Consider the following 24,767-nt stretch of genomic DNA (forward strand, 5'->3'; position numbering starts at 1 on the left):
CTAGTGTTGAAATCATAGAATCATAGAATAGTAGAGTTGGAAGGGGCCATGAAGGCCATCGAGTCCAACCCCCTGCTGTTGCAGGACACCACATTGCACCATCCCACTCAGATGGCTGTCCAGGTTCTTTTTGCAGACTCTTATCAGGACAGTCCCCATAGCCTAAGCTCCTAAGGAGCCTTTAAGTATCTGGGCAGCTGTATTTATCCATATCGATATATGCATATTTTTGTTTGACCACATATGTGTGACACATTCCCCAAAGAACCACAGTACACAGGAAATTATCCAGTTTATTATGATGAGGTTACAATCATAGAATAGTGAGCTGGCAAAGGGTATTTTAATGGTTAATATTTTGAACTTTGGCTGGAGAACTCAGGGAGTGTACAAAACAGAAAGAGAGGGGATTATACTTGTCTCCACCAGCTCAAAGCTTTCCTGGGATTATTTTCCCAGCACCACAGGGAATAGTTCATCCCAAAATCTATAGCCCATGGGTCCTCAAACTATGGCGCGGTCATTTACTGGCCCGCCTCAGAACTTTTGGACTCGTTTGAAGAAAATGATCTACGAGCGAGTCTGAAAGCTCTGAGCCGGCGCATGCGTTCTCTGAAACTCTTTCAGTTTCAGAGACTAGCAGAGAGCTAGCATGCATGTGTTGGCTCTGAATACAGAGCAGGAATATGGAGCAGGAATACAGAAGAGAGGAGGGCAGAAAAGAGAGAGACGAAGACACTAAAAAAGATAAGAAAAATATAACTTTTAAAATCTATTTTTAACTATGTGAGCCACGTTCCTGGGCTGCAGGCCAAGCTGCAGCCATCTTGCTGAACCCCGGGGGCAGACAGGCTGAGGCGGAGTGGGGCCACAGCATCCACACCTCCACCGTGGCCTTCTCTGGGCAAGCCACCGTCGAGCGGCTGCCATGTTTCTTCCATCCGCAGCAGGGAGAGGCAGGAGGTGCCCCGCTCAGCCAGCTGCAGCCCCGTCCCTCGCCTCCCCTCGCCTCGGAAAGCAGCCATTACCTCCCTTCTTGCAGCCCTCCCCTGGCTGGGGGAGCCACCCTGCACTCGCCTCTCTGGCCTCCCACTCCTGCTCCCCCTCCTGGAGCCAGATGACCGCCTGCAAGGGGACCTTCCTCGGGCTCGGAAGCGGGGCTGCAGCCCGAGTGAGCGGAGCAAACATTTTTTAATTTTAATTAATTTTTAAAATTTTTAATTTTTAAAATTTTAATTTTAATTAATTTTTAAAATTTTAATTAATTTTAATTAATTTTTTAAAATTTTAATTTTAATGTGCAGTGTGCATAGGAATTAGTTCATTTTTTTTTCACTGTTGCAGGGGCAGATTTCAAACTATAATCCGCCCCCACAACAGTCTGAGGGACAGTGAACTGGCCCCCTGTTTAAACAGTTTGAGGACCCCTGCTATAGCTGGTTCTAGCACTTTTATCTCTTGGCCTTATATAAAGCTATGGGTCTTAACTGCCCAATCAAGACCAAGGCACCCTGAAATACTTTGCATTGCAACAGGTACAGCTTGCTCTCTCAGCGGTAGTGAGGATTGCATGTAAACTCAGAGACATCAGGAATGTCTGAAGTGAGGTGTTGGCAGATAACTCCCTGCAAATCAGGAAGTGGGATGATGCTGGTCCTGCAAGGCCTTGCTCCAGCACACAGCAGTGCAGGATGAGACTGGAAGATTGTGTGCTTTGGTTGCTTAACTGCTGTGTGCAGGTGCTGCAAAAACTCCGCTCTTGTCTCTTTTTCATCTGATCCTCTGGAGGCAGAGGAGCTTCTGGAACAGCAACTGGGGTCAGTGATAGGCAGGATGTGGGTAAACCAGCTAAGGTTGATCCAGGCAGTCTTCTACTAGTCCCTTGGTGGCTATTTGGGTGCTTGTCTGTGTTGGGAAAATTTGGATAAATCCTGTCTGAAAAGCATTACTTTTGTGTGCTTTTGCATTGTGGGATCAAATCCTGTCTTCCTTCTCAAAACCAAGCTGTCACTGTTTAAAATGGCATTCCCCACTCCTTTCTCTCACCTTTAGCTGTAGGCTTCAGTAGGCCATTTTAGCCCAAATATCCATTGTAAATAGTCATTGTTGGAATAGAGTTTACAATAATCTTTTGATAGCCCAGAGGGCTTCATGTGCCCTGATCATGCAGACTGTTTAGAGTCGAGATAAGGGTCTGAGCTTATCATGAATAGTTTCTAGTAGCTTGAATTTGCATGTCTGAGCAGACCTGGAAATGGGTCCAAGTTACTCAACTAAAGTGTCAATACAGACAATTATAAATATTGTAATCTCATTGTTACAGTGTGATTGATTGACATTTCTTTATCTGTTCTGTATGTGATGACCTCAGAATCTTATTGTAATCTGCATTCTGTCATCAATTGCCCTGTACCTGTGTACCTATAAATGCCCTGCAGTGGTACTGAAGCTTTGCAGCAGAGTTCATCTCTGCCTGCCAGGTAAGGCAGCCTGCATTATCGTGAGTGTTCTGCGGGAACCTTGGGGTAAAACAATAAAGCCTCAGATGGTCTGGAAGCTTGGTCTTTCCCACGAACCCGAGTTTTATTCCCTCTTACCAAATTGAGATTCCAGGATTCTGACATCTGCAACCTGACTGCAGGAAGTTCATGATCAAATCAGTTTGCTGTGAATACTTTAAGAACAACTGCAGCCTTCCCTTCTTCCAAATCTAATGAGGACCACAGAACTAAGTGAAGCTGGTTTTTCCTTTCCTTGCTGTATTGTTCCTGGTGAAACAATAGCAAAGTACAGGCAGTCTCTGGGTTGCACAAACAAGTTCTGTCCCTAAGAAAATGGAAACTCATCTTTTAGTTAAATTTGGATCGTGTATTGGCATCCCTCCACATTCGCAGGGATCAGGGGCACAGAACCACTGAGAAACTGGAAAACCACAAATATCTCTACCCCACCCCCACACCACCCAAACTCATCAGTGCCTCCTCTTTGCAGCAAGGAAATACCGGAGAGATTTCCCTCTCTGGATGGGCAGGGCAGGGCAGCATGTTTTGGAGGCCCTCTCTTTCTCCTCTTTTGCTTCCTCTCTCTCTGCCATGATGCTTTCTCAATTTCTTTCTTTCCCCTTCTGCATTCTCTCTCTATGGTGGTGGTGATTTCCTGTTGTAATTTAAAAAATTAATAGGCTATATGGCAGTTTGTTTGTAATTTGGATGTTTGTAACTTGGGGACTGCCTCTAAAGTATACAAGTGCCCCTGTGTTTCATCTTGTGGAACAAATAACAGTTTGAAGGGGGAATTGCTTTTCATGCAAAATGGGCTTTGGGGACTGAGTCTTTGGAAGGGGACAGCCATACATTTGGTCTTCTTTTGCATCTTTATCAAGCAACACTATTTTAAAGGAAGCACTATATATTGTTCTCAGTAGGTGGTATTTTACTTGTGCAAGGTACCAGTTCGCTAAAGTATCTGAAACATAGTCAACATTGTTGGAAGGTCAGATTGGTGGGAATGTTCAACAGTGCAAGGGTTTTGGACCACAGTTGCTGATTACTTCAGGAATTTCCTTATGTTAGACTGCTGGTGACTTCTAAGGCTTAAGCAATTGTATACAAGTCATGAACTGTGTGAAATTGCAACTCTCCAAAGTAACTAACTAAAGAGCAATGAATTGGTAAAATTTGGGAGACTAAGACTAGATGTAAATTACTCAGCAAGCAAGGGATCCTAGCTTAGGAATGATGCTATGGCACCATAGTTTGTTTTGATTTTCTGTGCTGAATCCCTTCAAAAAATCAATCAGATTCCAATGAAAAATACTTGCTTTTTCTGATAAAGGCATATGTACTCAAAATAATACCAACTCATGCATGCTCCTTTTGTATGCAGCATAAATTGTATTTTCGTTCTTCTGTTAGATATAGTGCATGTACTTAGGGCACTTTATTGTAGATAGCTCCTTTAAAGTCCAGACCGAAGCCAGAGTGGATGCATAGCCACACTGACATGAGAACCAATACCCTCTGCTAAAAATGAATGTATAGTTCACTGGTAGCACTTCAGGTCTTGCTCTCTGACATGAAAATTGCTGCCATGTCTCAGACACTGGCAAAATGACATCGTAGCTGAAGCTTGAATTGATGTTTTGATTTCATCCACATGTCTAACCAGTATCTAAATAGGTTTATTTTTCAAGTAGAAATAACAAAACTGCACAGGGCTAGCTGTAAATTGGATGGTGTAGGCGGGGTTTGAGAATTCAGAAGGGGTGGAAGGAAACTCTTGTCTGTTAGCCTTGGTTTTTCTTAAGGTGGAGATGTGACAAGGTATAGTAATGTGAAGGTCTTCACCCTTCCCACTGAAAAATATCACACACATGCATACTTTCCTGGTATATTTTTGTCATCTGGGGGAAATGGGGGCCTTTATGATCTTTCTTCTGCTTCCTTTTAGGTTTTTGCACTGACTTAGACTGTTTCAGGATGGCATGTCATGTTCTGTAGCTACTGTAAAAAGTAGCAAGAGCTCCCCTAATTGAACAGGATTTACGGGGGCCAGGACGAACCACATGCCAAGCTTGGTGGCAAAAGACTTCCTTGGTGATGCTGTCAGTAGCCCTTGGCAAACACCGAGTGGTACTTTGTAGGCCACTGGGATCCCCTGGCTTGCCAGTTCAAGACTACCTCCAGGCTTATGCCACAGCTCTACCAACCTCTGCAATGGATCCACTCTAATTTGTTGTTACTGTTGTTCCTTCTTTGCAGCCAGAGTGAGCTCAAGTCTTCCTCTGCCTTGCGATTAGCCCAGAAGGCAATAGGAGCAGCAGGCTTGTGATAGCCTACATTTGAGAAGCCGCATTGTCTGTGTCACATTATGTCTGTGCTTAGTAAAAACAGTAGTGCCACCCCTGTGATGCCATTATGGCCAGTCCGCTGGCACCAGTTCTGCTGTCTGTTTCCTGTGGATGTGTGTGATAGCACAGTTCTGCCCTTTCCGTTTGGTGCTATGGAGATACAAATTGTCAGTTGCCAAGTTGATGCACTTGTTTTTGGTTTAGTTTCAGCTTGAGGGATTTTTGAACAGTTTTGTCATGAGATTCTCCACTCCACTCTGTACCCCAACAGTGCATTACTATCCCTTTGCTCTTTGCAAACTCCTCTGGATTATTTGCACATAAGATCCTGTAGGAGGGAAAGCAGCAGAGTTAGGAGCAAAGGAAAAGGATCAACACATTTACTGAACCCTTACTTGTTTTAGCAAGGATGCTATTTCCTTCCTTTCAGAAAAGCTGAAATGTATAGAAACAAAGAGAACACTTTTTGGAAAGTGTGAATGGGGATATGGGGAAGAATAATACGCCCATATTATGCCTGAGATTTTAGTATTTCAAGCTTATGCTTGAGAACAAGTGTGGTGTAGTGGTCAGTGTGTTGGACTGAGGCTCAGGAGACCCAGGTTCTCATCCCTCTGGGCTATGAAGTTCATTGGGTGACTTCAGGCCAGACATAGATTCTCAGCCTAACCTACATCTCAGGGTTGTTGTGAGGAAAAAAATGTGAGGGCCATGTTAGCCACCTTGCATTCCTTGCAAGAAGAAGAAAGGTAGCTATAACAAAAACATCAGTAATGTACTATAAATAGTGCCAAAGATTTTAACACTAACTGTAATATACATATGCATAAAATAATTAGACTTCTCTCACTTCAGTATATCATTAAAATAGGCAACTTGTTTGCCTCTCATTTTTAATCTCACACTTTTCTCATCAGAGAGAGACTGTGACACTTGTTTATTGAACATCTGCATATCAGAATGAAAATGTAAATATATTCATAGCAGTATATGTCACCACAGTGTTTTGACTCCTTAAATACTTCTATGGAACGTGCATTTTAGGTGACTTAACCAGACCATGAGACTGTGCGTCTTTGCATTAGTTACTCATAGGAACTTCACAGAGTGACACTTAATAAAGAACTTAGTCAGAATGCAGACTGGATTTGTTGGATCTTAAGAAATGTGGTAATGTCCTTAATTTCTGCTTACCATGTTGTTTTCAGGGATATGCTGGCAGGATTTAGGGCCAAACTAGATGTGTCAAATGCATTGTTGCATTTTTAACAGGGAAAGTAAGAGTTGCTGCAGGAGAGGCTGACAGTTAATGGGTTCACTGCAGGTGGGGCAGGGGAGATTAACTCTTTCCCTCTGTGTTGTGGTTGTGACTCAAATTGATCCTCCAAGACTGCTGTTTGCATTGGGACTGAAACTCTCATGGGCACCAGGACTATATACACAGAAACAAAGTCCATAATTCTTGTAAGAAGTGCTTTAGGCAAGCCATCCAAGGCACCAGCAAAAGCAAAACAGGAGAAACATATCAGGCAAAATGTGCCAGCATTAAGAAATTGCTTCTGGAGAATCATCTTTGTGAAATCCCCAGTATGCACATGAACCTAAAGATGCACAAAATACAGTTGTACGAAATTAACAAAAACCATGTCTTCATTTTTTTACTCTCATCAAAATGGACAGTTTTGTTTTATGAGATAAAATACTTTTGGTACCGAGAATGAGATTGGCTGCCATTTTGCTTTTCTTGGAAAGTCCTGGCTCTGATATGCTTTTTGAATTTTAGGAAATTCAAAATGTTTCTCACTATAGAAACAAAAAACAGCCAAAACTCATGGGTGGCTCCCATGAAAGCTGGGGGAAGCATCATTTCATGAAACTGTTTCTCCTCAAGTTAATGTGTCAGTTTCATGAATGTCAGGTCAAATCACTATTTCATTTTAGCCTGAGCTACAAAATGAAATTGTTTCACTTCTAAATGGTATGCAGAAATTCTAAACTCTAGCCAGGATCAAATGCACCATCTACACAGCAGCTTTTCATCAGCTCTTGGGGAAACAGAGCAATCATGCATCAACTGAAGTGATTAAGTAACTTTTTCGTGTATCTTGTATGCAAATTTATCTTACTATGAAATGGAAAACGTGATGCTTGTGCAAATTATGTAGATCTGAGGAGACAATTCAGCTTTCAGTAGTAAACAAATAGTTCAGACATGCCTGATATCAAGAAAAGTGATAAAACTACAAAAGTTAGCAACACTTGCCATTAAAATATAAAGTAGATCTCTACTGGGGAAAATGGTTAAAAATATGGGGCAAAATTTAGCCCCAGGCATGAATAACCAAAGCTCCCCTTTGGTTTCCTTGCTTGGCATGGTGCTGAGAGCAGGCCTCTGGAATAGCATTTCAGCATTTTGATTAAGTGATAATGAGGGGAACAAAATGTAGCACAATAGCGTTTGGGTTATAATATGAGGAAATATATTCAGAACAGGCACTTCTTGTTCTCAAAGATCTGAAACTTATGTTTTATAAATCAGAAATTATTTCCAGCGTGCATATATTCTGCCTTTTAATGGCTTGGCAGAATCACGTAAAAAGTTCAATTTTCTTTTTAATTGGTTCACATAATTTATTGTGCAATATAAAAATTAAAAGAAAAAAGTTACAAGGTGCAATTCATATACCAGTGAAGTTAAAAGCATATTTACCATTCCATGTAAAGACCTGAAAGTTAGACTTTAACAAGTTGAGGGACTGCAACAATTCATGGGGTAATTGAAGAGGCATTCAGCCTTCCTTGACCCTTAAAACTTGGAGAAGGGAGCAGATGGTTGTGGGGGGTGGGGGGCACATGGTTCCTTGCTTCCCTGCATTTGTGACTAAAATGTTCCACTGCTTACATTATCTGCTTATGAAAGGGCTTTCTGAATGTGCTGGCTCCGTTGGGAAAGTACTCATTTATCTTTGTTCTTACCATTTACCGAATAATGCTTTTTGAACAAGCAAGCCACCTGTCTGTATTTCCAAATTCCTTCCATGTCTATGTATTCCCCAGTGTACCCTGCCCTACTTTATCAGCATGGGTTCGCCAAGTTTGCTACTAGAGGGAATATCAGCATAGTGTGGCATAGTAGTTGGAGTGTTGGACTGGGACTCAGGAGATCTGGGTTCTAGTTCCTGCTTAGCCATGGAGTCACTGGGTGACTTTGGGTCAGTCATAGACTCTCAGCCCAACCTACCGATAGGGTTGTTGTTGAGAGGAGTAGGAGGACTTCTCCTGTTATGAACTGTCCCGAGATGTTTGTGATGGGACGGCATACAAAAGTTTTAAACGAATGAATGAATGGACTGTGTGAGCCACTTTGGGTTCTTGCACAATGGTCATGGTTTGTGAGGCTGCAGAAGCAGGCTTCTGATTGTGTGGGGGGGGGTGTTGGTGCAGTGAGTAAAAACTGAGCCCTGTCTGAAAAAACCTCCCAAAAGTTCATAGGTGTTGTTTGATACATCAGTTTTGGCACTAGTATTTGCAAAACTGGGCACATTCATGGGGGGGGGGGGGGCATGTGTACTTTGTGATGCAAAAACAAGATGATGATGATGATGATGATGATGATAAGAATAACAATTGCTACAAGGAAATACAATTTATATCCACAAAAGTGAAATTCTGCTGCACCCAATGCCTGTGAAAATCAAATACATTTGCATGTTTTACATAATATACGCTCTTTCTTTTTGTCATGGAGATGGGCAAGGAGGGCTGTGAGCTTCCCCTAGAGCAGTGGTTATGGTGTGCAGCTTTTAGGAGTAAGCAAGCTTAGTTGAGCCTTTGGTGAGCCTTTGTTCTTAGCAGGAGCCGTTTTTGATGTGAGCAAGGGCTGCTGGGAGAACTACAGTGGGACCATCCTCTTCTCCTCCCTTCTGCAGAAGTCAAGGCCTGGTCAAAGGGCTCTTTATAGGGACCTCCCATTACTGTACACATCAGCTTCATTCTCTGGTCTCTTTCACACAGTCCCCTATGCCATCCATCCCCAAGCTTGTGCCTTCCAGACATGTGTGGACCGCAACACCCACAATTTCCCAGTCAGTGACCCTGCTGGATGGGAACTCTGGGAATAGTGGGCCAAATGCCTCTGAAGGCCAGCAGGTTGGAGAAGGCTGCCCTATGCTAAAGTTAAGCACACAGTGGAGGGGTGAAGTGGGACCACAGCTGCTGGCCCCACTGCTGCCCCCCCCCACTCATCTAACACATGCAAGCACTTAGCCAAACTGGTGCAACTGGGAACCCCAACAGTGAGGGGCATCTGCACACAGTAAATGCCTATGTGTCCCTTTGCAGACATCTCACAGAAGGCTTAATATCAGGTGAAGTCAGCATAGTGCAGCAATGGCAGGTCCATGGTCAGTGTGGAGGAAAGTGCTAAAAGGTGCACCTTCAGAGGCACAGGTGAAGATCTCCTTGCTCTCTTCTATCCTCTGTGAAGAGCTTTGGCAGAGCTGTTCCATTGGGCACTAGAGCAGATGATTTTTTGGTTTTAAGTTATATAAAGGATGGTTGTATAAGAAGCTGCACCTCCCAAGTTTTTTGAAGCAGAAAGAAGTGTGATTGGAAATGTTTCATATTTCAAAGCTAACCCAAAATAATTTCTAAGCAGCAGGCAGTCCCAATCCTCTTTCTTGTGGACCACTGAAAGTAGGAAGCAGCAGCAACATTTTCAAAATCTTCAGGGACAGATCTGCCTGCTGGATCATACCAAAGGTATCACCTGGGTACCACGCCCTCTTTCTTTCTGATATATTTTTTGGGTGAAATTTCAGCAAAATAAATAAAAGCTATAAAAGAAGGAAAAATTCATATGTACATAGAGTTGTATATATTTATGTCAAAAAATACATATGAAGTGCATATATAGGAAAATGCAACTTTCTAGCTATCATACATTAGCTTCAACAGAAGTGGCCCAGAAGTATCCATTTTTAAGGCGGCATCCACATGCACTACCATTCAAATATTAAAATTGTTGATCTTTAATCCATTATATTATAGGAGGCAGGCATTTATTCTTCTTCCAATGTTATAATATCAGTCTTCTTGCTGTAAAAGAGTACAGAACATCAATTTCCAAGAAGTGTGTAAATAATTGTAAAGAACATGTAAATCAAGAAATATTAAAGACTGTCCCAGCATAAATTTTATCTGTATAATAACCTCTTCTCTAAAAGAAACAATTACCGAGGTAATGGGCTGGATGAGGGCCAATAAACTGAAGCTCAATCCAGACAAGATGGAGGTCCTGTTGTTTGGCGGATCGGGTTTCGGAGAGGGTGAAGTGAACCTTGTCCTGAACGGGGTGGCACTCCCTCTTAGGGACAAGGTCCGCAGCTTGGGAGTGCTCCTCGACCCGGAGCTTTCACTGGAAGCTCAGGTAACAGCAGCGGCGAGGAGTGCTTTCCTCCAGCTTCGGCTGATTCATCAGCTGTGCCCCTACCTGGAGTACGACTGCCTCGCAACAGTGACACATGCGCTGGTGACTTCCCGTCTTGACTTCTGTAATGCGCTCTACGTGGGGCTGCCCTTGAAGACGGTCCGGATACTTCAATCGGTTCAAAATAGAGCTGCCAGGCTGCTGACGGGGACTGGAAGTTATGTTCACATGACTCCAGTTCTCCGTCAGCTTCACTGGCTTCCCATTGAAGTCCGGGCCCAATTCAAGGTGTTGGTGATGACCTATAAAGCCCTAAACGGCTTGGGTCCTGGTTACCTGAAGGAGTGCTTACATCCATATATGCCCAGCCGCCCCCTGAGATCGGCGGGAGAGGCCCTTCTCCGGGAGCACTCCGTGAAAGAAATTAGGAGGGTGGCTACTCGGGGGAGGGCTTTCTCTGCGGTGGCACCCAATCTATCGAATGCGCTCCCCAGAGAGGTCCGCCTGGCGCTGTTGTTATTTGTTTTTCGGCGCCAGGCAAAGACCTTTTTAGTTAAGCAGCATTTTAAATGTTAAAATGTTTTGAATTTTATCTGGCCAGGGCGGCTTATTTTATATTGTATATCTGTATTTTATTTTAATGTATATATTTTAAAAGGTTATTTATGATGTTCTAACTTATTGTTGTAAGCTGCCCCGAGGCTTCGGCGAATGGGGCGGCCTAAAAATGTTTTAATAAACAAACAAACAAACACTGGACATTGCCACAGTAGGCTTAAAAGATGTGTTAGCTGTGTCACATTAACAATTAGCTGAATTAGACAAACCCCCTAATAATGAGACATTGCAGCATCCAGTAGTCACAAAACAAAAGTTTTTGCTGAATAAGACACAACCTAAGATCCATAGATGTGTCAGATATAGATGCCAAAGTGGTGATCTGTTGATTATGCAAAAAGCAGCAATCCAGTTCTTTATTTTATTCTTGCTCAGAACCCTGCATATTCTATTTTTTGATTGAGAACAAGTATTTATAGGTATGCCTGATAGGTTGGTCTGCTGGACCAGTCTTGTAAAGTGTTTCCAGTAATGATAGAGAGAAATAAAGATGTAAAAGTGGCCAGGCCAAACCTGTCTGCTAACAAATGCTGCCACTCAGCCACAGTTGGAAATTTTATTTGATAATGTGGGATAGCTAACAAGAACTGATCAACACCCACTAGTTGATGCAAAGGGAAAAAACACCTTAATTATATGCCACAAAATATTTTCTTACCAATGTTGAGATCTGGATTACTTCATAAAGTTAAACTAGCATGAGAAAATGGATCAAGGTGTAATTGACATGACATTTCTAAAAGCAGAAATTGTGGGAGGAGCCCTTCAGTTCTTGTATGTCTAGAACCTAATGGCAACCATTTAAGAGAGAAATCAGACCAGAGGATTGGAAAACTGACCAAGGCAAGAGATCACATGTGAAGGGAATCCGTTCCTAAAAGCGGCCAGTTAGATGCATGGTGTCTCCCCACCCTTGCCTATCATCAGTTTCTGTTTTATTTAGTAATAGAGTTCATTAACAATGACAGCTTCCTTAGGGAGACCTCAGATGCAGCTATAAGGAGTGTACAGCTTCACCTTGCATCCTGCTTTTCCTTGCTCCTGGTCACCTGCTTTGATGTCCAGACGGCAGGAAACTCCTCCTTGGTTGAACCCATGCTGTCCCTAAGTGCCACTTCACTGGCTGTTATTGCCTGTTGCTTTCCCTTCTCTTCTTGTGAACTATCTGGTTTCCTTCTGCCAGGAGCTGCACCGCCATAGCCAGGGCACCAGAGCCAAGACCTTGTTCTGAGCTCTTGGGGCTCATTCTGGTGGCTACTCCACAGTCTGAGCCTTTTCCTTCCCACTACTGGGGCAAAGATATACTGTATAGTCATAGACCCTTTCAAATTCAGCATGTGTCTGGGTGACTGTACTACACAATAGTAAAGTTAGATAATTGTAGCCCCTGCAGTTAATGATCTTATCCCCCCCTGCTTACAGGCAGGCAGCTATGTGTATTGTTTGAGCTGTGATACACACAACTAAACTTTCTCTTGTTCCCTACCTTTCCAAGCTTCACAACTGCTTCTAGTGCTTCTGTATAGCCTGAAGTGCCTGATCCTGCCTGATCTTGGAAGCTAAGCAGGGTCAGGCCTGGTTGTAAATCCAGATGAGTGACTTGAACGGTGTGTACTGCCCAGACAGCTGTGGCTATGGGCAATATAGAGATATAATGTAATAAATAATAAATAATGTGTCTCTGGTATGTTATAACCCGTGTGTGTGTTCTGAGAATGACCAATTTACAATTTTGGATTTAAAATTGATTTAAATCATAGCGCCATCTTGGCACAGACTGAGGTGGTGCCTGGTGTCAGCCCGGTAGATCCCGGTGTGGAAGCCTGGCAACATGTCCCTGCCCTTTACCTCTTGTTCTGTTCATGAGGGGAGGGTGGCTGTGTTTTAGGGTTTTGTGGTCCAGCCCCAGCTTCACCACTGCTCCTAGATCAGGGCACTCACTTCTGGGATTTCTCCTAACTGGAAGTGGGAAAGGTAGGAGATGAAGGTATAAGTGAAAATCTCCTGCCCCCACTGTCATTGGTAGTGGTCTGGGAGCAAAGTTCCTTTAACAGGAACTCAGCTGGCTCTAACGGGCATTTTTTTAAGTGTGTGTCATTGAGCAAGAAAATACAGCAGGGAAAAAACTATTTTGTGAGTTTAAAGTATCAATTAAGCTTTCCACAAAACACCGGAGGAGTTGTTGATTTTAAAAATATCTTTCAAATACCATAATACAACCTTTTCATTATGAGAAATTCATTATCTAATGCACGTCTTCTAAAATGAAAGTCTATTTCTGAAATAGTTTTTGGGAGAGAGAAGAAAAAGAGAAAAACTGAGAAACATTGAGACTTCACCGTAAGCAAATAAAATTGATGCTTTTATTGAAGGATAAAGAAAAGGTGGTGGAGTTAATTGCATACATTTCCAAGTCACTTTAGAACTACCAGCAGGAAATTAGCTGTTGTGCAAAAACAGCATGAAGTGTAATTCAGAGCAGCCGTCTAATTTATCAGCAAGAATAAACTGCTCGTGTTCTTAAACTGTACTCAATTACTCCATCCACCTTTTTTTGACCTGCTCAGCCAACTAATATTTGCTTAAATCTAAAAGAAAGTTTGCTAGCCTTGTTTGAAGTAAGCCAAAAAGCTCCTCCGAGCTTTGTGTTGCAGTATTCTTTTCATTTGTATTTGAATATATACCCAGTTTTGCACTGAAGGCTACTTTCCCCACTGAATTACATTTTTATCCTAGTCTTCTTTCAAGGTGTGTATGGTACTCACACCCCATATGTGGCCCCATGGGGTAGATTAGGCTGATGAGCTGGTGAGCTTCTTGCCCAGTAAGGATTTGAATCCATTGGCTTCATAGTGTTTTTTTGTGATAAATTCAAATAAAATCTCCAGTGATCCAGTACTCCCCAAATCCCTTTGTTCCCCTTCAACAAGCAGAAGTCTCTAATAATGGCCATTAGCCACTGCACATGCTGTGCGATGCACGCAGAGGACAGATCTGATTGTCCCTTTAATCTTTAGTGACTAGTTTCAAAATATTTCTAAGTTGGTCACTCTTCTAAATGATTTTTATACTAATTGAAGTGACCACAAAAGGATGAGATAAAATTTTACTTTTTTCTTCTGAAGGAATGTTTCTCAGTTATGATGACGGCATTTTTTCTTCTGCCCTGACCCTGGTTATCTCTTCAGTGTCTTCTATTTAAAATTTCTTTATTTTTAGTTTCTCTATACATCATTGTGACAGATCAAAGGAAATCAGAAGTCTTCAGTGTGTGTGTGGTTTTGAATAAATTAACAGGGAAACTCTGAATCAGGATAATAATCTCAAGTGTTAATGCAGAGCATCTGTAGTGCAAGGGAGGAGACTGCAGGGCCTACAGGCTTGATCTGGCCTCTGGTCATTCCCTATGCCCTGCATGGGGTTTCCAGGGTTTCCTCCAGGGAGCAGTGTCTGGCTCCAGCAGGGTAAAGGAGTGGATGCAGAGTATCCATAGCTAAGCTAGCGGCTCTCAGTGCTCTACCAGCTACTGCTTGTCCATGGTTTGGCTCCCAGTGGGGAAGGTCCTACATGAATGGAATGTCCACAGTTCAGCTGGTGGCTAAATCTATTCTCAGTGACAAGGGCTTACAGGAGAAACAACTGAATTGGGAAATTTTCCCGTGCAAATTAAGTTAACATGCATAGGGTCATTCATATCAGACGATTTTCAGTTTGCACTGGAGAATTACGAAAAAGTGAACTCATTTAGCATGTTTGCTAAATTTGAGTAAAATTAACAATGAAGCTAAAAAAAACAAAAGCAAAAACAAACAAACAACAACCTACCCATGCAAACTTTTTCTCCCAATACGTCAGAAGTATGTGACCTGAAATATATGAAGAGGGGAGGAAATCAAAGCACAATTAATGCAATTTAGATGTTATATTAGGTAGACTTTGTAAAAATGTGAAGGCTTGTAATTCCTTTATTGTTTAAAAGTAAGAAGTCAGTCTTATGTAACCTGACGCTGTCTAGATATGTTGGACTACAACTGCAAAGCATCCTTCAGGCCAGGTTGGGCAAGGCTGTACTAATTAACTTTGGTGAGGGGAGAATTGGGCTTTCCTCCCCAGCCATAGTCTTTGCAAAAATCCCTCCCTCTGACATTTTAGGGAGAGAGAGAAGAAGCTCTCATTGGTGCCAGCGGAAACTTGTCTCTCTATTGCTAAGTACATTGAATTGGGAGCGGGTGTAATTTGTGAGAATATTGGTACTATAGAGGGAAAGGGCAAAAAAATCTTGTCTTCCCCACATTGCCTGTTTCCTGGACTGACTTCTAGAAAAGCGTGTATAGGATTGCAGCCTAGGTCATGTATTTCATGGGCCTGCTAACTGCCAGTTTGGGCTAGAGCAGAGGTAGTGGTTATGATAGAGAACCTAATTGCTATGCATTACAGTCAAAACCCACATAATAATTCAAGCTATGGAAACATAGGTAGCTGAGAAATATGCATAACTATGCAAGATCTCATGGCTTCCAGCCCCTCTCACCATCTCCTAAAACAGCTGCAGCACAAGACCCAAAAATCTTTTACTGGTTTTGTTTTTAACTCAGGTAGTTGCTTCTTGGATTTGCAGGACGGCTGCACATCATATTTCAGGCATCTCATTCTTGGGAGTTATTGCTCATGCTGAGTGGCCAGGTAGTAAGAGTGATGTTGACGGAGAGGGCATGTAGATTGTAGCTCTCCCTCCATGAAGAAGAAAATAAACAAGATAAATAGTCGTTCTAATTTTAGATGAGAAGACACAATCTCACTGAATTCCAAGTCCTTATTAAAGTATTATCTTTACTAGGGTTAGTACTGCCCTAATATGGATTTTAGAATCTTCTTATGGCCACTTTTGCTTTTTGTGTGACTCATTGACATAGACTGTTTGCATGAGTGGAGCATTTGTAATTGTAGACATTGTTGAGTGCATAGTCTGAATTTCAACTGTCTTCCCATCCTGGACATCTCCTCCGGTAGCCCAACAGTTGGCCCACTGCTACACCAAACAAGACAGAGCTGGAGAGCCTCTGCTGAGAAGGAGCAGATGCTGAAAAGAGAAGACTGAGAGCGAGAGAGAGTGAAAGGCGCAGTTGAGGTGGTTGGGAGCTGAAGGGCTCTTGGGCCTTGTAGTGAAGAACATTGATCTAAAGTGTTGTCTGAACTGGTTTGCATTTACTTTGAGATTTACCAGCTGCAGCAATTTGGGAGCCTCCAGAGTGATCCAAGCCTTCTGAAAACAGTTAAGAAGAAGCCATGAAGAATAAGTTGAGACTAAGCCATGACTTATCCTTTACGGGCTGCAGCCTAATGCTCTGCATGGTTTTGGCATACCTTGTTCTTCTATACTTCATTTAAGCATGAAGGTTTGAATTCTGCACAGGATTATTTCCTGGCATGTAAAATGGAAGAAGGAAGTACACCCACATTATCGGATCCTTTTTATCATGGTCTTTGTTTTTCAGCAGCAAGAAAGCTGCAGAATCACCAAGGGAAATGCAAAAGAGAATTCCAGATTACAGCCTCTGCCCCCACAACCATGATGCTGTTTTTGTTCATTATCGTGTCCTATGTTCTCCAACCTTATTCGACAGAAATAGAGGAATCATGATGTGTTGGAAACTGTGCCAAGAAGTAGAAAAATTTGTTGTTGTTGGGTGTTTTGTTTTGTTTTTTTTAGTTATCCATTAACGTGCACGCTAGAGCTGTTATCATCTTCTCTGGCATCTATCAAGGAGCTAGCTGGAAGCAGCAGAGGCAGTAAACAAAGTATGTTGGAAGAAAATCATCCCCCATGGGGGATCATTTTGAAAGTCACAGGGAAGTGTTGTCTTCAGAAGACTGCATCTACGTCTTCAGTTCCTCCTAGCATGCTGAAAATGCAGAGTTGCCTACGGGACTGGAGCTTTGGTTTCCAGGCATTTGTGCAGCAGTTTTTAGGCTATAATCCATAAAACTAATGTTCAGATGTACTTGCATCTGTTCTTGTACATTAGGTTTGCCCATATCCCTATGTTCAGTACAAGGGCACCTGTTTGTTCTTAGATGAAGCTCAGGATCAGGATCTCTCTGTGAGAGGCCTCAGTAGCTTGCCGTAGTTGAGCCCATAACTCAGATCAGGCCAGATCCAACAGATTAACTTCATGCACTTCCAAGATCTTGGGAATTTGGATGTTTGTTACGTACATAGTACAAACTGCTTCATGGCAGACTAGTTTCATGACATAGCCCAAAGTCTTCTCAGCATCAAAGAGGTTTGCCATATTACTGATTGGCAAACACAAATTCCATATGTAGAACTAATTCCATGGCTTTTTGGATCCTGGCTATAGCTCACAATAAGGTGACCCACAAAGTTTCTCACATGAACCCTTAGGGAGGGGTCATGGTGGGGGGGGGGGGCGTTCACAAGCCTTGGATGCAGGAGGTCTGCTCCTGGCAACTCCAGTTTAAAGCATCAGATAGCAGGAAGTGGAAAAGTCTCCAGCCTGCTTCAGAGCCGGAGAGTCACTGTCAGACAGAGGATATACTTCTGGGCAAGCTGGAAAATTGAACTAACCTTGGTAAAACAAGCCCCTGTCATGAACATTCTGCAAGTCTTCATTTTCTGAAGTGAAAATTCTGCTCCCACAGGAGTTTCTTATCAGATGCATGCAGTCAGTGCATGGATTTGGAGGCAGGATGTGCATCACTCTCCACATGTTCAACCCATAAATGTTCTCCATGCAAATAAGGCATGAAGGGGCATCTAATTATTTGAGCATTACATCATGAATGAAATTCACACTGTACATCAGCTGAGCTGCTACTGCCTATGGAATACAGCAATAAGAACTCTTACCATGATACTTGCCTGAGTTCCCAAGTTACAATTGCAAATAGGTCCGTCGGATGCATGGACCCGGACAACTTTAGTATGGCATGGGGTTTTGTGAACTAGCCTACAAGGTGATACAAGAGTCCTTGTTTTTGTTGCATCAGATTAACATGGCAACCTGCTGTGGGTTATAATTGTTAGCTTCGGATCTTTAAAACCACTCAAAGATTGCTATATGTTTTTTTCCCCAGTATGGCTACAAAGTCAAAAGTATGAATGAAGAACATGATAAACCAACTATATCTTCCCTAAGTCAAGTGTACTTAATAGATTAAATTTATTGTTTAAAATACACAAAGGACATATATTTGTAGCCAAAGAAATGACAAGAGGAACGTGATAAGATTAATATTGGCTGTGTTTATGGATTTTCTGAGCAGTATTTATAGACCGCTCTACATTTAAAAGATTGCTGAGTGGCAAACAGTGATAACAATCTAAATATGCAAACTTTTAAAATATCACAATTACACAAATAAAGCTGTAGCTGGGCTTTCAGAGAAAATTGCTTAAATAAGACTGTCTTTAACAGATGCCACAATCCAAGCAACATTAACTCATGTTGCACATCAGTTGGCAATTTGGTATGGCTTACATGATTGCTTGAGATTTTTAGCAAGGTGCAGTTACAAATCAAACCCCCCTGCTGCCTTCTTGGCAGAAAATGCTGCAATTGAATTCAGTGAGGGTGGTTTTCACTAGCTCTAGACTACAAGACACCTTGTAACAGCCTTGCCTTTATTCTTATAGAAACAGAGCAAGTCAGAAGGGATCCACTGGGCCATCTAGTCTGACCCCTGGCTCCAGCCAGCTCCACTCACGACATGCCTTATGGAAAACCTTAGCTGGGGAACTAGTCAGAGGACAAAAGTTGATTCGGGAAGATGGAAAAATAGACCAGGGTGATTGAGATGTTCTCCTGTTGAATCCAAAGAGCAGGATAAAACAGCTCCAGCTGACATTGATTCATCCCCAAAGGCTGTGCTTTGGCCACCCCATATAAAACAGTACAATGAGTGCTCAGTGTCTTTGCGAGTAGAAACACAGTGTTGCAGGTTAGCGGAGGTGTGCAGTTAGGAGCAGAAATTTTGCTGGACACTTAGTAAAAGAGGTGCTCTGACTCATTCAGGTACTCTGACTTAACAGAGGTATCTTCTGCGCACGCAGCTTAATGCAGCACGTTCCTAAATCTACATAAAAACTCTTCAGATGTAATCGTGCATCTGTTTAAAAAGCCTCATTTCTTTGTCATTCTGTTATAGGAAGATACTCAACTTGTACTGAACTGTTTTGAGTTTTGATAATTCTTGGCTGTGCTGTTTAATATAAGAACATTATAAAAGATGTGATCATTATGACTTTTAAACCTGAAGGTAGGTATCGGCGAAAAATTGAAAAGATTTCAAGTTCCTACAGTTTTTATTATAGTAATGCTTCGTGCCAAATGAGGCATTTAAATAGCTTTTTTAATGCAGAAATTACTGGATTTTTTTACTCAGATAATTGGATTAAATGATTCATCTGTGTGTATGGCACAGTGCATTTAGGAGTCTAGTTCAGCTATTGTGAGTCTCTGTTGGAAGGTCCCAACTTGTTTGTTTAAAACAAACAATTTGGGAAAGATTTCTAGGACAGTTTAATGTTTGGTCATCAGATTATATTGGTACTCTGATGAAGAAATTGGACCAATTGCATGCATGTACACATTCACACCCCCCACTCCCCACGGCATTATGTGGCTCTAGTTTTTATGTTTGGGTTTTTCCATTGATTTTAACCACAGGTGCTTAGCTTTTCTAATTTCAGCACATTTTTAAGCTAACAGCATCCTAAAACATCCCTCTCTTCAGAGAATTATTTTAATTGGTTTCTGCTTTCAAATTCAATGAATTGATTACATTTCCTAGGAGCATAGTTTTGGTACAGTAGGGAGAGAAGAGACATGTTAGCGCATAGATGACCAGACTGAGGTATTGGTGCCACATACAGCAAAGGCAGTGGGAATTTGTGGCACACCTGAAATGGAACTTGGGCCTAGCTAAGGCATTAGAGACTTCTTGTTCTTGTTCTGAGGAGCCTTGGTTCCCTTGACAAACTGCTGTTCATTTCTTAAAGAGCATATTGATAATAGCAAACAAATGTCCCTGTAGGATTGCACTACCCAGCCTCCCTTGCTCTCCCGAATGCCTTCTAGGACAGATTCACTGTTCACAGAGGGCACAATAAGACTTAACAGACCTGGCCCATATCCCTTATGAAATGGATGCATACCTATGAAAGTGCCCTGGAATCTTTGGTGATACATTTGGCTTCCATTGGCAGATGTGCAGGGATAGCTGAGCAGGTGAGCTGATCTGGCAAGGACAGGTTCCCTGAAAGTACAAATTTTCAGAACAACTTCCACTGTCTAGCTTCCACAGGCTCATATGCTGCTTCTGTAGTTTGTTGCTGCTTGTCCTGGATCAGCACAACATAGACAAAGTGAGTCTACAGTATGCTATGGTGGTGCTGGAGACATGCTGTAATGCATGTGCTGGCACATACTTTGGCCTTGGTCTATGGCACCCTTGCCAAAAAGCTTGGCTATCACTATGTTCTCAAATATGCTGGCATGGTGATGTGCAGTGGCTAAGAAACTGAGTTACTAATCAAGAAGTTGCCACTCTGAATCTTGCCACTTCCATGAACTCACTAGATGGTCTTAGGCAAGCCACTCTCTCTCAGCTGTAGTGTCCTCATCTACAGTATCAGGGATCATAATATTGACTTAAATTATAGGGTTGATGGAAGGATTACAACCCTGTAATCCTTAGTATGAACACTTGAAAGCATGAGACAAATGTTAAGTATTAATCACCATCATATCATGCACTGTTAGAAGTTCTTGAGAACCCTCTTATTTAGAGAATTGAATGGGGGACTTCATACTACAGTTTTATTATCAGGGATAAATAATCTTACAAAGTGTCATTGCAGGGACCATTAGCTACAGTATGCTATTCATTCATCCATTCAAAACTTTTCTAGACCGTCCCATTACCGAAGTCTCGGGATGATTTAATAATACAAAATGTAAAAAATTAAAACTCAGCGTCCTGAAAATTCAACTAACTGGACCCACAGTACTACTATTAGTATTTAGGATAACTTGTGGATAGCTCTTATAGGAAGAACTGGGGAAGAATCTAAGAGGCAGCTGGAACGTCTAGGTTGCCCAATGGGTTTGAAAGAGCTCAGGAGGAAGATTGAGAGGATGGTCAAGATGAAGACAATAAGATAGGGGAAGAATCGGGTAGTACTGAGAAACAGAAAGCAGACATGGAAAACATACTAAGCAGATTGGCAAGGCGATTATGAAATTAAGTACACAGTATCCCTGGAATGAAGACTATCCAAAGATGCTTCATCTTTGGAGACAACCAGCAAAACTATTCAGTGTATTTGAATGCAGTTCTTGGGAACAGTCAGGACAGGGCATTGCACTCCATGCATCTTTTGTCAGTGGAACAGAACTTCTCTTGCATGGTTCTTTGATGATAGGGCAAGAGGAGGGATCCCCTGCCTTGCTCCCCTTCCCTTCTTGCCCTGATAAAGGAAGGGTCCATGGTGCAGTTCTGGCTCTTCATGTTGGCCATACTTCCCACCTTGGAGCTGGGGTGAGTATGAGAATCATTGCACAGACAATCCTTGCTCTCCTGTTCAGCTTTACAGTTGGACGAAGGTTGGATGCTTATCACACTTGCCCACAGCTGGTGTCACACTTGCCATGGCAAGAAGTTTTATTGACACATTTTCAGAAAGAGGATAGTGCAGTATTCATGTAAATGGTTTTGGGATTGCAGCCTGAATTTGATTAAACAGTATTCTGATGTTGGGATTTTGTTTGTTTTCATTGCTAGCTAGCCCAAGCCTATGGGATTGGTCTTCTTAATATAAATGAAGATGAGAATATATATGAAGATCTAGTAATCTATATCTGTGAAACATTAAGTACTGCTTGTGCCTGTGTGTGTGTGTTGTGGGGTGGGGGAAAGTTAATATGAAACAGCCTGAACATATAAGCAAAGTACTTGCTATGTGTGGTCTTAAGTGCCAGATGAGGGATTTATAACCAAAGGAACACTTTTCAGTGAAGCATGATGAACAACAAAGACACTGACAGTATTAAGTGCTGGAGTTTCTCTTTCCTTCATTGATTTTTATTGTGTTTATTGTTTAGCTCCAAGGCATACGTATTTTCATTTTCCATTAGTGCAACCAATACTTTCTCTGGAGAGTTGCACTGACATAAGTAGCACCCATTTCATTAAAAATGGCTTCTTCTTCATATAACACAGCCTGTGATTATTAAAAAATAAAAGTTAAAAAAAGGAAGTTGACATTTGTTATTAGGCCTCAGAGCTATTAAGTTTTAAATGCCATTTGTTTTTTTCATTAAATGGGCATTTCCTTTTTTAAATCCTTGGCTAGAGTTTTATCCAGGGCTGCCTTTTCTTTGTGTCTTTTGTTTGTATACTTGTACTTAAAAAAAAAAAATCTTACTTGGGTGTCAATCAAGGCCTTCTGGATTTTTTCCTAGTCCCTCCCGCAAATTAATCAAGAATGGGAGGAGTGAACACCCAAATCTTGCTCAGACCTTTAAACATGCATTTGGCTGGTAATGCTGAGGAGCCTCTAGAAAACTTCCTTAGGCCTTGTGGTGAACATGCCAAGGTAGGAAGAGGATGCCCCACCACATGTGGGTCTTTGTGGAATGAACACTACACATTTCTAGTTCTTGTGTTCAGGGCGAAGATCTCCTGGTTCCAGTGTTCATTCTTTCTGAAGGGAGGAGCACGCAACTGTGTATTGGACGTTGAAGCCTACCCCCCCCCCCCCAGTCTATTCTAGGGTACAATTCTCAGGGGAAACTAACACAGGAACTGCAGTATCGGACAGAGAGGCTGAGAGTCGCTGACAAACCTTCTTGTCACTTCTGTTTCATTTCCATGTGTCAACTGAAATAAAAGCCCTGCAGGGTTCTAGCTTAGCCATCTCCCTGATAATACAGTTTTGTATAGGCAAGGATTTCTACCCTCACACGAGGGAACATTCAGCCATGCAATTCCTCAGCTACGTTTTGAAGTGCTGCATTATGCAAAGTGGTTTACCCCCTGTTTCTGCAAATGAAGCCTAGAATTGTCACCTATAGGGAATGGAAGCCAAAGAAATCACAGTGAATTAGGGTGGGTATCCATTCTGCTTCACAGAGGACAGTCCTCTGTCTCAGGAACTACCAGAAGCCAATCATCAATTTGAATGGTTATTCAGTCCATGACTGTTTAAAACTAAAGAATTACATTAAGGAGCCCTCAATGTAACTTGTAGTCTGTCTGGAAGGCAGACTGAGCATGTTGCAATCTTTTCCACTTAGATTCTGAGAGACCCTGTATTTGAACTATAGTAAATATTTCTACATTTGTATCCATGTATATATGTTGACATACACAAACATTATGCAGATCACTGTCCTCTTTTGTGCCACTTTTTGATGATAGATTTCCTTTTTGTGGTGTGTTAGTTACACATCTTACAAACTTTGGTGTGGGGCAGTGTAGAAATGAAATAAATAGATAATGACAACAGTGTGCTAAAACATTAACTGATACAGCAAATTCTAATGTTATGCCTAGATTGCCTGAGCATCAAAAATAAGTTTGGAACATGATCGGCGCTCTTCAGACTGATTTGTGATCCACACACAAAGGGACAAGTGTGGCATCAGAAAGATAGCCTGCTGATCCAGTCAGCCGAACAGTGCTGCTAAAATCAGCCTTGATGTGGAGAACATGATTGTTCAGCTTATTTCAGGTTTCCATGCATAGACCATGGCCACTGTATCCAGAGTGAGCAGTGAAAAGCCACTTTGTTCTGATCTGGGGGGAATGTTAAAACAGTGACTTGTGGGAGCAGAACAGGGCAGGCCTCCAACAGTGAACACTTTCAACCGATTCACCAGGAGTGCCTTGCTAAAGGGGAACTCAAGCATATTATTCTGTCGCATATTTAACATGGTGGGATATTGCCAGTGTGGTATAGGTTAATTACCATGTTGGACTAGAACTGAGAAGACTTGGGCCCAGATTTGCATTCAGCCGCACGAAACCAGCACCATGACCTTAGGCCAGTCATTGTTTTTCAGTTTAATCAAACCTTCCAAATTGGGTACCATTCAACTCCCTTCAGCCTTCACCATTGGTCAGAAATGCTAGGAGTGGTAATCCAAAACATGTGGATGGAAGGTTGGCTTTAACTTATCTCTCCAGGAGGCTGTGAAGATGAGAAGAACCATGTATGCTGTCCTGAATTCCTTAGAGGAAAGGAAAGGTAATAAATAAAACATTTCATTGCTCCTTTCTTAATCTACTGAATCAAACTCTTAGATATTCAGACAATACATTATATTATAACTTCCAGAGAGTTACTCTGTTACCCCATTGCAGCAAAGATAATAATGACTGTGTCATCTTAAAGACTAACGAATTTGCTATGGCATAGGCTTTTGTGAACTAGACTTTAGAAATAAATAAGCCCTCCAGATATTTTGGACCGCAGTTCCCAGTATTCCTGACCATAGGCCATAGCAGCAGGGGTTGCTGGGAGCTGCAGTTCAAAATCACTTGGAGAGCAGCAGGTTGGAGAAGCAGGTTGCCTTAGTCCTGTGGGGGCATATAATTGCTGAACATACTGAGGATGTGACCAGGAGTTCTATTTAGAACTTCTAGGGGGGCCCTGCATTCTGGATGCCAGCCACATTTCTCTCTACTGCTCTGAGATTGGCATCAGTCCGAAGGAAGTCTAGGTGAATGCGGGTGTATGTGTGTAGGATAAAAACCGTGATCAGTCAAGCCTCCTGTCTCAAAGAGGGAGCCCTACACATATGCTCCCTTCAGGCTGGGTCATACATCACGTGGAACGCATGTGTG

General features: G+C 42.1%; 1 protein-coding gene across 3 annotated transcripts in view; it reads left to right on the forward strand.

Moving 5' to 3' along the window:
• TPK1 (thiamin pyrophosphokinase 1) overlaps nt 1–24,767 on the forward strand; it is a 289,313-nt gene that overhangs the window by 19,709 nt on the left and 244,837 nt on the right. The gene's annotated exons all lie outside the window — the stretch shown is intronic.

Source organism: Varanus komodoensis, unplaced genomic scaffold (genome assembly GCF_004798865.1).
Source record: "Varanus komodoensis strain SLA01 unplaced genomic scaffold, ASM479886v1 scaffold10, whole genome shotgun sequence".
Lineage (NCBI taxonomy): Eukaryota > Metazoa > Chordata > Lepidosauria > Squamata > Varanidae > Varanus > Varanus komodoensis.